Source organism: Filicampus tigris, chromosome 4 (assembly GCF_054856515.1).
Source record: "Filicampus tigris isolate MCC_2025a chromosome 4, RoL_Ftig_1.0, whole genome shotgun sequence".
In the NCBI taxonomy this organism is placed as follows: domain Eukaryota; kingdom Metazoa; phylum Chordata; class Actinopteri; order Syngnathiformes; family Syngnathidae; genus Filicampus; species Filicampus tigris.
In genome coordinates this window covers 25,496,696-25,510,054 of record NC_141220.1, presented here as the reverse complement: position 1 = coordinate 25,510,054, position 13,359 = coordinate 25,496,696, and the positions used below count along the sequence as shown (strand labels likewise).

The window sequence follows — 13,359 nt, the reverse complement described above, 5'->3', positions numbered from 1 at the left end:
AAGAATTTTCTTAGTGAACAAACCAATGCTTATCATTTGACCAAGGAAAAAAAGAGTAAATGGCTTGAATGATTTTATCTTCTCTCTGCATTAGTTTGAATTCAGTCAAAAAGATGTTTTGTGAGGGAAATTGCCACCAAAGGAGACAGAATGCCGGCCGTAATTCACATTTGATTTCAACAGGTTAGTTGTTTCAAAAATGGACATGGGTTCAATTAGATAATAGTTAAGATGATCATTAAGGGACTGGCTAATGAATTGACTTTTCTGTTGCTCGGATTGATCGGACAAGACGTGTTCTTTAGAAGCTGAAAAAGCCTACTAACAGGCTAGCCGTTATGTTTTGCTAAACTACTCGACGGGAACCCAACTAAACATTTCACACGAGACTTTTCACAGTTCAGATCGATCAATGATGTAATTGATCGGTCCGCAAATAACTCGTTCTTTGCTGCCATCATTAGTAATCCAAGGTTCCTCAGCATATGCAGTCAGATTTTGTTTCCATTTTTTCCCAATATTTTAAAATAATTCAGGGAATTTTTTGGTGGGGTTGCCGGGTCCCATTCCGCATGCTAACACACACGTCCACCTTGCTTCCCTGAATTTGGGCTAAAAAAGCTGAATTTAAATTTCAAATTTCTTTCCTGACAAAAAATGACGAAAAAAATAGTTTGCATTAATGCAGCCGAATGATGGTGGATGTTTCCATCTTGTTTTTACGACTGGTTTCCCCCCAAAAACGTTTAGCACTGTATTCATGAATATGCATTTTTTCACTGAATTAACATGGCCATGCTTAATAGGTACTCAAGTCTTTAAATTGATAATGATTGATAATAACTTTGTGAAGGTCGAACGTTTGATCAATTCTTATACTTCCAGAATTTTTTTTCCAAATCCAAACTAAATTCAAGATGGCCCATGTAAACAGATTGCGTTTGAGTTCATAGCATCCTCGGGACATTGTGAATTCAAACGCATTTTCTTTATCAACTCTATTCGCTTCTTCTAAATTGTTCACCGGCATTGTGTGATTTTATGATGTCGAGTCAGATTATCGCGTGTTTCGGATGAAGTCAGTTCCTTATTTAAGGCAGATGTGTACTGACGCGTCTAATTAGCAATCTCCCCGAGTGCGTATCTGCACGTGTGTTTAACGCAGCACTCAAAATCCCAAAGTCCGAAGTGATCCAGCGCGACTCCAGGTCGTCCGCCCGTGCCAGAATCAACGATCGAGAGGCGGCAGTGATTCATTATTTCTCTGCATGTGATCTCCCAGGAAGCAATTTTTATTTTTTTTTCCCACCCTTCCGCACGCATCCGTGCGCGTGTGTGTGACTCGTCTCTCTGTCATTCACTGCCAAACTCACCCGTTCATCAAGCCTTGCCATCAATCAAACGTCCTTAACCGGAATCGCGCAATGATCTGACACCCAAGGGGGAGGATGAGCTCATCCATTTTTCCCTTTTCAATGCATTTCGCCGCGTTCGTTTAGCCTACAAAGCCTACACAAAGGAAAAACAGATGCGAACGCAATCTCACTTGAAGATTTAGGGATGAGCCTTCTCAAGCCGCAGGGACGATCCAGAATGGCAACTTGCAAGGGGTGCCGCCGCGCCCGCAACGTTAATTCGACTTTTACTTGGAAATATAATCACAACCGGTTTTCGGGTGGAGCCTTTTAGTTCATGAAAGACATAAAACGCGGCACATGTGGTGCTTCGCCAAACACGTTTTGACATACAGTATAAGGGCGACCGTACTTCCTGGCTGAGGTGTATATGGACCTCAGCGGCTGGGCAAATCGCCTCGAGCGAACGAGCTTCAGTTTCTGTCACGGTTAATAAAGTTTTCCCCACTTCTTTTCGGATATCATCACATGAAGCCGTCAGCAATTACCAGTTTAGGTTTAGCATTCCCTTGCCCGTGCCTCTCCAATTGGCATTAGAGCAGCGTTGAAAAATTGCAGCCTGGCAAGACGTTCTCCAGCGCCACTTTGACAAGTGTCATCAAAAGCGTGTCAAAAGTGCCTGTGGTCGTGTTGCCGGATGCATCGCGGAAGAAAAACGGTCCAATGGGCCCAGTGACACGGCGCACTCAACCACCGGCTTACGGGTGTCTCGTACAAGCTCAAGAATTTCTGCTGGTTTGATTTTCCCCAAATACGACGGTTGCGTCGGTTTGACCGACCAGAGAGATTAAAGATGGATTTGTCGCTGAACCGCAAGTTTTCCAAGAGCTGAAGGGCACTTTGGTAACGGTGCAGGAGTGATTCACACATAGCCATACAAGCATTACAGTCTTACGCTTGAAGCCTTTGAACAACTTGTCGTCGGTACGGGAAAAAGATTATTTATATCTATTTATTTATTTATATACAGCACATTTCATGCAAAACTTAACTCAATGCGTTTCACACTAATAAAAGCATTTACAAGCAGATTTGGGGCCGACTTCAATTCTGTTGGCAGCTTATTCCATTTGTGCGCGGTATAACATCCAAATGCTGCGTCACCGTGTTTGCTTTGAACTCTGAATCGAGTTTGCAGACCTCAGAGCCCTACTGGGTTTATATTCCATTACCTATTTTTGAACGTAATCAGGACCTAAACCATTTTGTGATTTATAGACCAGGAGCAGAATTTTTAAATCTATTACATCTGCAGCTGATTGGAAGCAAGTGTAAAATCTTTAGGGCTGGAGTAATATGTTCTCATCTATTTGTTCTGGCCAGAACCCGAGCTCCAGCCTTCTGAATGATCTACAGCTGTTTGATGCTCTTTTGAGGGAATCTAGTCTGAAGACCGTTACAATAATCAAGTCGACTGGCGATAAAAGCATGGTTAAGTTTCTCCTTCGGTCTGGATATGTTTGTAGTTGGTTTTAGAGATCTATTTGATAAAAGAAACTCTGAGCCGAATCAATCGGCACCCCAAGCTTTTGTACTTGGTCTTTGGCTTTTAAAGATAGTGACTCCAAATGTTTACTAAAAGCAATCCTCTTTTCTCCGTTGCCCAAAACAATCATCTCCGTTTTGTTTTGGTTCGGTTGAAGGAAAATGTTGTTTCATCCAGTTGTTAATTTGTTTTAGACAGTGACATAAAACCTTAACTGAACTGGTGTCATACAAGGACACTGATAAATAGTAGGCCTCCCGTTGCTCTCTCAAAGAACAGTGCTGAGAGAAATTTGCCGTGAATTCTGACGGCAGTGTGACGGCCATTAAGCGTCTCAAACTGGTGCTTAACTGCAGTCGGGGGACAGAAAAACATTCAAAGTAAATCACGTTCGTTTCACTACAACATTAGCGGCTACATTCACAAGAACATGAAAATGACATTCCCATCATAATTATTGTTGGGTTTTTTCCCACCCATCTCAGTCATCTTGACGCCCTGGCTTCACCTCTCCTGTGTGATTGGCCGTGCGCCACATGCTGATGTTTTTTTTTTCTTTTTCATCTTTTGAAGCCGTCTGGCGTCACCTCACATGCGCTGGAGTCATCCCCGAATGGAGCCTTTGATCGCAGGAGGGTGCATGCGATCCGTGTCTGCGGCCATCACTTTTCAACTTCACTAAAACAGCCCCCCCCCAACCGCCCCAGCCTCCCCCTGTGGCTTCCGTCTTCACCCGCCAGGTGTACATTTGAGATTTTGTATTTTTACGGTTTTTAGTTTTATAAATATTTAACCAGATGTTTTGGAAACTTTTTTTTCTTGGGAAAAAAAAAAAAATCCACCCCCCCTCTACAAAGAAATTAAAAAAAAACATTGTTTGGTATCTTTTTAAACGCGACATTTAGGAAAATGTCTATTTTTCTCGTTAAAATTTGAATTTATTCTTGTAAGATTGCACTTTTTTTTTTTTTTTTTTTTTTTTAAATATTTTGCCCTTTTGATTAAAAAATGCATCACCTGAAACAAAAGTACACCTAAAACATGCCACTTCACTCTAGCATTTTTTTTTTTTTTTTTAAAGAAGCAAAACTTTTCAAATTTGGTTTTAAATGTGTTTTCCCATGTGTTTTGGCAACTTTCTTCCCTTGGGGAAAAATAACTTTATTTCCCTCAATTTAAAAAAAACAAACATTTTACCTCATGTGCTAACAAAAGGAACCCCATTTGAAAAGACAAATCTTTTCTTGGATTTATTCATATAAGATTTTGATTTATTCTCGTTAGCTTTTTCCAAAAAACACTTAATTTTCTTCAAGAAAATAAGTGAAAAAAATTGATTTTTCACAATATATAATCTGTTTTGTTAACTATGTTTTTCGCTTTAAAAAAAAAATCCCTCGAAAAATATACATGCTGGTTTTTCTAAATAAAATATTACCAGTACTTATATTTTCTTAGATTGCAACACAATTATTTTACGGCTTTGGGGTAAAAAAAAAATCCTCAAATATCCAGCTATATATAGCTTTTTTACCTTTCAAAATAAAAAAGAAACACCCAAAAATACCTCATTAAAAAAATATTTTTTTAAATGAAATTAAAAATTGTAGAGTTTTTAATTAACATTAATAACAGGTTGTTTCAAGATTTTTTAGAACAAAAAGTTCCTTAAAAATTCAAGTATTTTATTAATTTTGTTTATAAATGCAAAAATAAATGTACAGTACACAAAAAATGTGAAAACTTTGTACATATTTTTCTAGTTTTTTTTCTTATAAAAGACTCAGTGATTCCGTTTTCCTCTAAAAATAAACAGGACTGATTGTAAAAAAATAAATAAATAAAATAAATAAAAAAAAGTAAAAAAAAAAAAAAAAAAAAAAAAAAAAAAAAAAAAAAAAAAAAAAGAACGTGACCTATAATCTTATACGATTATAACTTTAAATGACTTAAGCGAATGGATTTTATCACCGCATTTGCTGAATATAATTGACATCCATGGAAAAAAAGATCTCAAACTGAACTGTAGCCTCAAGCCAATTTGCCTCCACACATGGAAAGAAGCCTTTTTTTTTTTTTTTTTCAAACATTCTCTCAACAACAAATAATGCAAATGTCTGGCAACCCAAAGAAGTCTGTTAACATACATTCCTTGCCTTTTTTTCCCCAAAGCATTCAAATACTCTTGACTGCCTCTCATTTAGTCACAGAGGGAAGTAGAGCAGCCAGAAAACAATTTAAATCATCTTTGGCATTCTTGCAGGAAACAAACAAAGACATTAGAAGCAGCACCGCTAAGGATTTTTTGTTGTCTTTTGCGGTCTCTGAGTCTGATTGTGTCCCATTTGTGAATAATGTGCAGTAATTTGACCTTGAAATAATGCTTTTTAAAAAATCATGTTGATGGTACACTGACCTTAATAAGGAGCAACTATGTCATCGCTGTGGCGACCAGATTGTTTTAGTTTCCTGTTTTTAATAAAGCAACATGGCACCGTACAAGCGAATGTAAAGAAACAAACCGGCTTTATAAAGGTGAATTCATTACTGTACGTACTTTAGAATGTGTGTGTTGGTGTGTGCCTTTTAGGGGTGTGGCCTAGCGAGTGACATCAGGAGCTGGAGTCAGGTGAGCTGAAGTTGAGGAGTCATTTTGTATTTGGTGTCTCGTTCAATAAATAGTTTAACTGTGGCTCTCCTTGCCCGCATGCAAGGGCATCGCAGAAGTCAAAGGTGACTTTTTTTGTTAACCTTACTAAAAAATTTAACTAAGGAAGCAACACGAAAAAAAAACGTAGTTGGGGTACTTGTGACATTACAAGTGACCTGACTTAACCCTTTAAGCAACAGATGTCTGAACATAAATGGTAATACATCACATGACGATCAACAACATAATACTTATAGGCTTATAGTCTTGATTCTCTGGAAAAAAATGACTAATATTATGACAGTTTACTGAAATTTCATTTTCTTTTTATTTCATGTTATTTTTTTTTCTGACAATACTGCGAATTTTCTCACAAATGACTTAATTCTCATAAAACTGAAAAGAAATATGACTTCCTTCTCAAAATAAATTTTTGTTTGATATTTAGTTTTCTTAAAACACTCATTCATTCTTGCAAGATTGCATCTCATGCCGCTTTCCTCCAAAAAGCTGCCCCCCCCCCATCAGAAAAAATAAAATAAAATCCTCATAAGATTACATCTTTTTATGCAAGTAAAATATGTAAGATAAGCTCTTTTGGGGGTTAAAAAAATAACATTCTTTTTAATATTACATTATGTGATTTAAAAAAACAAGAATCATTTATATTAAAAATTTAATACATTTTGTTTCAAAAAAATCTAACTCAATTGAAAAAAAACAGCTTAATTCCTCTTGAGAAAAAAGGTTTATTTGAAAAAAAATTCACAAGTTCTCTTTTACACCTTTTTCCTAAAATAAATTGTTTTGGTTTTTTTATATAAATCATTCCACACTTTTCACACAAAAAGCCTTTTTCCTCATGAGATTACAACTAAGTGGACGCCATGTAGTTGTGTGCCGTGGTTGTATAAACATTGCAGTTTTCATTGCTTCAAAAATAGTTGTAAGGACCTATATTTGGAAGAAAACGCCACCATGTTTATTTCTCCTTAAAATGTTGATGTGGTAGTTGGTTACACAGTTGTTGTTGGCTAAACACAACCTCAAAACCAGGGCAATAAAATTGCACGCCACTGTTACTTCACAAATTCTGATGTTTCTATTAGTTATGGGCTACAAAGTCTTAATTGCACTGTGTTTATAATGCCAGTCATCCCTAATGGTGTCCCCACATCTCACATTACATGGAGTATACTTTATGTTGTTAAAAACAATTCTATATAACCTAGCTGACTGACTCATTATCTATTCTGGTCACAAAACAAAATGTTTCTATTGGGCGCCATGAATTAGATAAAAATAGTCTGTGTAAAAAAACGAACACATTCCTACCGGGTGACATTGGCCTGTTTAAAGCAAATGTTGCTGAGACTCATCAGTGGGAGGCTCTTTCCCAGTAAAAAGACCCCCCACCACTCATCAACATTGCCCACATGTTTTTCCTCCTTAAAAGATTGTTGCCGATTGGAACTTACACAAGACGTGCTTGCTGCTTTTACCAAGGCAACAGACACTCATTGGACAGTCTTCACGCAACTTGTGTGTGTTTGAGTGCGAGTATGAAATTGGCGTCTCCATCGGTACCCCGAGGAACCAGTATAAATGTGTGTATGTGTCAAGTCTACATCCAAGGCAACCAAATAAACATGAACGTGTGTGTCGGAGAAATTGGTGTCCCTATCAGCACCCTCCCAACGCTCATTCCCAAGAAACAGCATAAACATGAACGTGTGTGAGAGAAACTGGCATCCCTAGCAAGCAACACAAATGTGAACGTGTTTTAGAGGTAAATTGGGTTCCTTACTGTTCCTTTCCCAACATTTGTCCAGAGGTACCAGCATAAACATGGAAGTGTGTAACAAAAAAAACGACATCTCAAGCAACCGGAAAAAACACATACGGGTGTGCGAGAGAAAGTGATGTCCCCATCGATAACCTCCCATCACCCGTCCCCTGAAATCAGCGTACACTTGTATTTGTATGTGAGAAATTGGTGTCCCCAGAAACCAAAACAAACGTGTATGTGTGTGAAAGAAACTGGTGACTCCATTGGGCCCTGCCCGACTCTCATACCCAGGAACCGGCATAGATGTGAATGTCCTGTGTGCAAAATTGGGCTCCCTATCGATACCCTCCCATCACCCTCCCCAAGAAACCATAATAAACATGTATGTGTGTGTGTGTGTGTGTGAGAAATTGGTGTGCCCAGCAAGCACGTACAGTAAACGTGTATTTGTTTTTGATGTTGTTGTTCTAAATTGGAGTCCATGTACCCGCCTAACACTACCCTAGCACAGATGTGTTTACAGTACGTGTATGTCAACAGTTAACGGTTAGGAGACGTTTTTTTCATTCAATAGCGTGACAAAGTCCATCCAGACTTTTGACTGGTAATGTATGCACAATCAAATTTAAGACGAGATTAGAATGTGCACATGTAGCTCTTAGTGGTTCAGGTTTTCAATCGCACAGATGATTGAATTAGTAGCTAGAAAAATAGTAGCTTAGCTCGTTATCTCGCCATCACAAAGCAATCAGCTCACGTCTTTGCAAAGCTGCCAAGCCAATTGCCGGAACTACTTGTTTTTTTTTTTTTTTTTTCTTTTAATTTGTCCCGAAGGGGGTCAGAAGCACTCACTCTCTCACTGACTGACCTCCACCAGGTGCACGTCTCATACTTAAAGTTGCTATTTCCAGCTATGAAACGTCTGTTTTATCTGGAATATTCCTTGTATAAAGCAGCTGGGTAAACAGGAAAAGTCACGTGTCCACATACGATGCAACCCGACCCCCAAAAAATAAATAAATAAATAACCGGACACGTTGGGCTGTAGGCTGAATATCAGTTTAGAACTCTTGTGTCGTTTCCAGGCAGTTTACCTCCGGCGGGGGCAATGTGTCTTTTAGTGAATCTTAGAAAGTATCCGAACAGGAAATGACTTTGGTAAAAGTTGAAGTCACCTTTTCGAATATTACTTGGGTAAAAGCATTTTAAAGTTTTCTGCACTTAAATATTAAAAGTAGCTTTTTTGTTCATTATTTTATTAATCATTTTACATTTGTAATGTAAAAAGCAGAAACTGAAGAAGCCCCTCCACTCTAATTTACGAAAACATTTCCTGTAAATCCGCCCACGGATATGTAGCGTTGTAGTCATCACCACTGTAGTCGTTTTGGTCGTTATCCGTTGCTGGAAATGTTGCGTAAGCAACAGAGCAAGTGCTTCCATCCAAAATTCTATCAATTTGTATCAGGTGTATTCAGATTTTATGTTGTCGTAAGGATTGCGATGAGTAACGAAGATAGTTATGGAAAATGTATCAGCGTAATAGTATCATTTTATTCAAGGAAATGCAGGGGGCGTAAAAAGTAAAGTTGCCAGAATTATAAATGACCGAGTAAAGTGCGTATATCTGTCATTTCTACTTGAGTACAGTAACAAAAGTATTGCTTGTATTCCTGCTTTTAGTCAGGCGTAACCGTTTCGGGTGGAGCGCCAACTACTTCCTGTGCCGCGGCCTGCAGCGTCAAAAAGGGCAGCCCGCTGACCCACATAAACAAGCAGGCCCATTCACGGCCTCGCTTAAACTCCATTCCCTCATTGCTCCAGGCTGACTCACAAATGTTCAAACAGCAATGAAGCGGACCGACCTCGACACCCCCCCCACCAAAATATTGAACTCTTCTTCATCGCCTCCCACGCGCTCCCTCCATCGTGGGGTGTTTGGACGTGAAGGAAAGAGCGGCTTTTTGAAAAGTTTCAGTTGGCGGGTTGTTAGCATTTAGCTTCAAAGTTCTAAAGTTGTGGGTTGAAATGGCAGCTCTGGTCTTCCTGTGTAGAGTTTGCATGTTGTCCCCGTGCTTGCATGGGTTTTTTTTAAATCTGGATTCCTCCCACATTCCGGTATATGTACTAGACGGTGTAAATGTTACCGACTAATCACGATGGCACTATTGATGATGTCATCATTTCTGTCTCAGTGTAAAAAAAGCTAGCATCTCTGACCAAGGAACTGGAGGAGCTACCAGACCTTATGTGCCTTTACGTTGAACAGTCGTCCCTCCTCCCTGCTTTGCCAGCTGTTTGGGAACTATCAGGGGAATGCTATAGGGCCCTAAAGTAACTCGCTACCAGGTACTAGCTGCGGCTAGCAAGCCTACAGGACTAAAAACAGTGAGAAACCGCTCGTCTAAGTCGGTAATCCTGATACACTTCTGACATTGTCGTTATCACTAAAGTAGAACGAGGAGCAGCTGCATGTGACACCGAAGAAGGAGAAAGATCAGGACAAGCCCGAGAAGCCTTGCTAACCGCTAAGCTAACATAAAACGGGGGAAGTATCGAAACACAAGAACAAGTCCCAAATGGTGAAGTAGAATTTAAAAAAAAAAAAGGCTGGATAGCAGAGCGTAAATCAACAATGAACAGCAAATCGCAGGTACATTTAAGAGTTTTGACAAAAAAATTATATAACAGGTACACAACAAGCACAGACATCTGAAGTTAATCCCAAAAAATGCATAACAAATTTGCTTTAACATTTTGGAATTTGTATTATTTTTTTCCCCCCATGCAGTAATAGCGTGCCGTTTTCTTTTTTTAAGTTCAAACTTGCCAATGAGGTGCAACAAGCAGGCGTGACTTTCCTATCTTGACACAGCTGTGTGAAAAGATGCACGTGATCATCATCATCGTTGGGGTCTGGCAGTAAAAAAAAAAAAAGGGGCGCCGTGATTCCCCCCTCAAGGACACAACAGCAGGATGAACAATCCCCTCCCGCTTGAGCTCTTTTCCAGGGCTCACGTGACCCGGCCTTGAACGCGCGCACGTTCTTTCGGCCGTGCTGACGTCTAAATAAACGGTCAGCCTTCAGAGTGAGGAGCTTCGGGGCGTGATTTAAACCGCAAGTTTGTCCCAAAGCGGGGAAAGAAGAATGCTATCAAAAGCACCATCCGCCTACGGGTCCGCCCATACCACACAGGCAGTGAGGAGGACACCTCGGCAGGGCGTCGCTGTCTGAGGTTACTTCATTGTGGTCAACACGCCCCAAACCTTTTCACCTAGGCGGGAATTCCTTTTGTCCACACTGGTGGATAAACATACGTGCCCATATACACGACTTGGATTCGTTTACTATTTCGAGCAGCCCCCAGGACCCCTCAAACACCCAACAGGGGTATGTTTCTGTGGGCATCGCTGCAAATGAGGTGGGAACGCAGACAGTTCTCAGAGCTGATCCCTCTTGAACACTGTTACCAGTGTCTCATAACAATTCACAAATTTATCACCATTTTTCCTTGATATAACCACACACTGGTCAAATTTGACTCGGACCGACCTCAGAGACAGACAAAATTTGTAGCACTTATAACAATATGAGATTTTTAGTATTAATTTACATTTTTGTGTATATTGGGTCACTTTAGGCAAAGTAATCACGTTTCAGGGTGACAATAATCCCTCGTTTATTGCGGTTCACGGGGACCACAACCATTTTTTATTTTTTGATGAGTAATTTTGATGCTCGGAGGCCGCAAAACTCGAACTGTATTTGTATTTCTGTCAAATCTCAAAACGGGTTACATTTGACGGGAACAGTATGTACGGGTTAATACAACGTTGACCTTTGGGATAGCCGGCGCCGGGACCACCCCGCTGCAAACATATCAGCTCTCACGTGGTCCAAGGAGTTCCTGTTTGGCTTTGTAACATCATATTGAACACATTTTGGGATCCACCGTTGACATCAGCCGTCAGGAATGTCCGCCACTCAGCTCAAGACTTCCCACCGTGGTCCATGCTACGTATCATACGCGTGTTTGGACAAGTGTTGGACCGACTGCCAAGTGTCTTTAATAAGTTAGGTCCATTCGCTGCTAATCACAGAATACAGTGGTTCCCTTTGAAGTTGAGACTCCCTAGAAATTCTTCGATCGTCTCACCCGGCCGGTCAGCGCATCTCACTGGATATCATCATTTCAGCCGGGACTTGTCTGGCTCGAACTTGTGCAAGACTCAATTTGACTTTGACTTGGTATTGATGAAACTCGACTTGACTTAAACTAAACGACTTGACACGTCTTGCCTCTTTCCATTTGTAAATCTGCATTTTCAAGATTGTGCGCCATGGGTTTTGTTTGTGAAATATCCGAATATTATTACAGTTGGATTCACGGATGACAACATGCAAGGTCTTCAACCCAAAGAGACACAACAACTGCGATATCTTACTTGACAACCCACAAAGACGGGTAAGCTACGCTAACATCACAGTTTGGCAGATCGGCAGTTGGTCAAATATGAACTAAGCTTCTGTGTTTATTTGAGAAGACAAAAAAGTAATAGACAAAAATGAGACTGGTTTGGAACCATTAAAAAAAACTGTGGTTGTGAATATTTGAGTACCACTACGTCATATACTACGAAACGTACAAAGTGGCTCTTGTGTGAAGACATTGTGACTAAGCAAAATGGTACGACTTGACATAGGACTTGCTTACGCCTAATAAAAGCTTGACTCGACTTGCTTGAAATTTTGTGGGAAACTTGCTTGATGTTTGCCACTATAACTCAGGACTTAGGCCTACTTGAAACTTAAGGCAAATCATCAAAAGATTACAGTTGCTAATTTTCGCCGCGCACCTACCGAAGCATCGGGGTTGCAGAGGCTCCATGTATTACACCACAAAAACACGGTGTGATCGTCAAGGAAGGAGCAGATTCCATCAAGAGGGGGAATGAGCAATTAAGAGACTCTTGGCAATGATCGATCGTCCCCTTTTTCTGAATCCACCCATGCATTTTCGTGACAGAGACTCTCACTGCTTTGCTTTCTAGCCATATGGTAGTTGAACTGTCCGGGTAATTTTGTCCAGCGGGTGTTTTGGTGTCGTGGCATTGGGAGATGATCGGCAGGAGTCAGGTGCAAGAGTCCGCCCAAAACAAGGCCAGTTTTCGTCTTTCGGTTTTCATTGTCGGGCCTCCACTTCCAGAGCTACATATTCATTTGTTGTCTTTCAACAAGTCGCCGCTATTTGGGAGCAAGAACAAAGCGAGGCAATAAGGAAAGTGTAGACACACAAAGAAGTAACCCAGATGGTCATTAGTCATGAAGGGAATGTTGCAGCAGGGGGAAAAACTCAGGCAACTCCACAGACAACAGATTCAAAATAATCCCAGCTGCCAAAGTTTGACATCTTTGCCGAAATGTCACTCCAAGTAAGAATCAAACGCACCCCCAGATGAACTTGCAGCGCACCCTCTAAAGTGCAACAGTTTATGAGAAAAATACACCTCTTAAGTTGTCCTCGGTTCAAAATCACACACTTCAGCGAGCATCTATTGATGTGCATACATGCGCTTTGCTTTTTCTTTTGAAAATCCTGAAAATGTGTCACTGTGAGACGTAAGCTTCTTCTGACACTTGTGTGGCAATGAATAAATTTAGATTTTATGACTGCTCGATGTCAGAGTTCAAGCTTGGAATGGATTCATTGTGGCTCATTCTGGCTTTTTTTTTTTTAAAAATTATACGAAATGCTTTTGGTAAATGGGTATTGTGACCTCCTGCTTTCCAAGGAATTATCTCTATAAACTGGTTCTATTTCATTGAACAAATGGATACTGTATGTATGTATTTTCTTTGTTTACTTTTTGTGACTGCTGTTTTTCTTTGCGGGAGGCCCTACTTTACACTTTTCACAGAACAATGACTGATATCTTATTTGGCAAGTTCAAGTTGCTTCTAAAAGAGATTTCAGTTGTGTCCCACATTTTTCTTTTGCTTGATCTGCAATGCAAATGT

At 40.0% G+C, this 13,359-nt stretch overlaps 1 protein-coding gene across 5 annotated transcripts in view; it reads right to left on the bottom strand.

Annotated features, from left to right (window-relative positions):
• LOC147149086 (uncharacterized) overlaps positions 1–13,359 on the bottom strand; it is an 82,113-nt gene that overhangs the window by 57,583 nt on the left and 11,171 nt on the right. The window lies entirely within an intron of this gene.